The following is a 2806-nucleotide window of genomic DNA, read 5'->3' on the forward strand; positions in this document are numbered from 1 at the left end:
CCAATATTATGCTAAGGGTTTTTTTTAATAAAAATGCTGTTTTTGGAGTATGATGGAATTTTGGAGTGTTGACTTAGATTTGTGTCTTATTTGTTCCCACCTTATTTTTTGACTGTAGTTTTCTAATGTAATTATAATTTTATCTATAATAACTTTTTCTGACTTTTATTATATTGTAATTTTCTCCGATGTATTTGTTTTTAGCTCTCGAGAACAGTATCTTACTTAGGATGCTAAATAAATCTTGGAAGGAAATGCATGAAGGAGAACAGGAAAGTAAAAGAGAGAAAGAAGGAAACAAGAAAGAAAGAATTTTTAAACTTAGAACTCTTTCTAACAATACTGCAAATATAGGAATTTGCATAAGAATCTCACCACTCATTTTGCAACAAAGGAAAATTGTATGAAAGATGCTAAGTATTTTGCCAAAGGTCATGTATGAGATTCCTATTACTACTACAACAAATTACCTCAATTTTAGTAGATTTAAACAACACAAATTTATTTATTTATTATTCTTTAGGTCAGAAGTTCAACATGGGTCCTAATGGGCTAAAATCAAGGTCTTGACAGTTCTTTTTTCGGTCTTATAGAAGAATATGTTTCTTTGACTTTTTAAGCCTCTAGAGGTTGTAGACTAATACTCTTTTTGTCATTTTTTATTTTTCATTTGCTGGTTCCCTTGGAGTCTGCAACATACATTTATAACAACTTTAAGTCCACTTTTTTTTTTTTTTTTTTGCAGTACGCGGGCCTCTCACTGTTGTGGCCTCTCCCGTTGCGGAGCACAGGCTCCGGACACGGAGGCTCAGCGGCCATGGCTCACGGGCCCAGCTGCTCCGCGGCATGTGGGATCCTCCCGGACCGTATCCCCTGCATCGGTAGGCGGACTCTCAACCATTGCGCCACCAGGGAAGCCCTAAGTCCACTTTTAAATAACACAGTACCACCTCACAGGTGGTGCATGTACCTTGTAACAGAGCATACCCAATTTCTTCTTCCAGTTTCTGATAACATTGCTGTCATTCATTTTACTCATCTATAAACTATAATTTCCAAATACATTGTTGCTATAACTATTTGAACAAATTTTTATGTTAGATCAATTAACAATAAGAAAACTAAAAGACTTTATCTTTATGAATTTGTTCTTTACCACTTTTCCTTTTTTATATAGATCCAAGTTTCTGAACTGTAGTATTTTTCTTTCACTCCTAAGAACTTTTTTAAACATTTTCTTGCAAAGTGGGTCTACTGACAACATTTTCTCTCAATTTTTGTCAGAAAAAGTCTTTATTTCTTCTTCACTTAGGATAATTTCACTGAATCCAGAAATTTAGATTGGTGGGTTTTTTCCTTGCAATGTTTTAAATATCTTATTTGCATGGTGTCTGAACACAAGTCTAATGTAATTCTTATCCTTGCTGATTTGTAGGTAGGATGTGTGTTTTCCCCCTCTGGCTTATTTCAAGATTTTCTCCTGTCTTTGTTTTATTTGCAGTTTGAATATGACATGCCTTGGTATAGATTTGTTGTTATTTATTCTGCTCAGTTTTCTCTGAGCTTCCCTAATCTGTGGTTTCTGGTCTCTCATTAATTTTGGAAATTCCTCAGCTCAATTTTTTTTTTTTTAAATGAAAGGTAACTGTTTATTACTGGAGAAGAGAAGAATGTCTACAAGAAAATCTAGTTTCTTTCCCCTCATGCACTACTTTGGTAATAAAGTTCCAAATATCAACCATGAAGATATTTACAAGGATAAATTTTTCTTAACATGTGACCATTTACTGTGTGGTGGACATTTTTTCATAGAAATCATATACTTAAACTAAATATAATCTTATAGTTTACAAGAAGCTTAGAACATTGTATTAACAGAAAACGAGATTATGTTTTACTGCAAAATATTATAAAAGTGATACAATTTTGTGGCTCTTAAACGATTAATTACTTGAGTTGAACAGGGAAATGAAAAACAAAAAAAAACCCAACAGAAAAATCATCAGGACACGCCTCGCTTTATGATTTTTTGTATTCGATTCGTTCTACTTTCAGGACGTCTCTAATTAGCTGATACACACAAGTGACAAGTGTAGAAGCCTGGATATCCATCAACACAAATGAAGGAATAATGTTTGTTTCCAAGGCATTATATGCTCCTGTGGCAGAACCTGGATTAATGTAGACTTTATTTTCATGCTCAAATGTTCAAATATTTCTGTGTGTCCTGAAATAAGAATATCCACATCAAATTGCCTCTGCAACAGAGCTAAGCTGGCCATATCTCCCCATGGAATAACTTGATGTCCATGGATCAAACCAATTTTGAACTGCCCAACAGTTAACGACTTTCTGTTCTTGATAATTCAGATTCTCATTGAAGTCTCCTCTCACAATATGAACATCGCCAGCCAGAGTCTGGAGATAGTCATAACTCTCTTCGGTACAAAGGTTTCCAGTGCAGAGAGTGTGCTGAATCATTCCTGGCACCAGCAGTTTTTTGAATTTAGCTGGCAAACTGTTGCTCCAGTGTGGGATGTGCAGGTCTCCTAATACCAACACCAACATCCTGTCACTGAGCTCCGCTCAGTCACCAGCACCGCTGCCGCCACCCTCCCTTCCTCAGACGCCTCAGCGTCTCAAATATTTTTCCATCCCTTTCTCTCTTCTTCTGGATTACATGTATTACATTGTTTATATATTTATCATAGTTCTTGGATGTACTTTTTGATTTTTTTCATTTTTCTCTTGCTTTTCAGTTTGCGAAGTTTCTTTTGACATGTCTTTTAGCTCACTGACTCTTTCC

At 35.4% G+C, this 2806-nt stretch overlaps 1 pseudogene; it reads right to left on the bottom strand.

Annotated features, from left to right (window-relative positions):
* Window positions 1-1977: 1977 nt before the first annotated feature.
* Window positions 1978-2605, bottom strand: LOC137220640 (vacuolar protein sorting-associated protein 29 pseudogene; annotated as a pseudogene).
* Between the last annotated feature and the right edge of the window lie 201 nt (window positions 2606-2806).

The sequence above is a fragment of the Pseudorca crassidens genome, chromosome 3 (genome assembly GCF_039906515.1).
Source record: "Pseudorca crassidens isolate mPseCra1 chromosome 3, mPseCra1.hap1, whole genome shotgun sequence".
NCBI lineage: Eukaryota > Metazoa > Chordata > Mammalia > Artiodactyla > Delphinidae > Pseudorca > Pseudorca crassidens.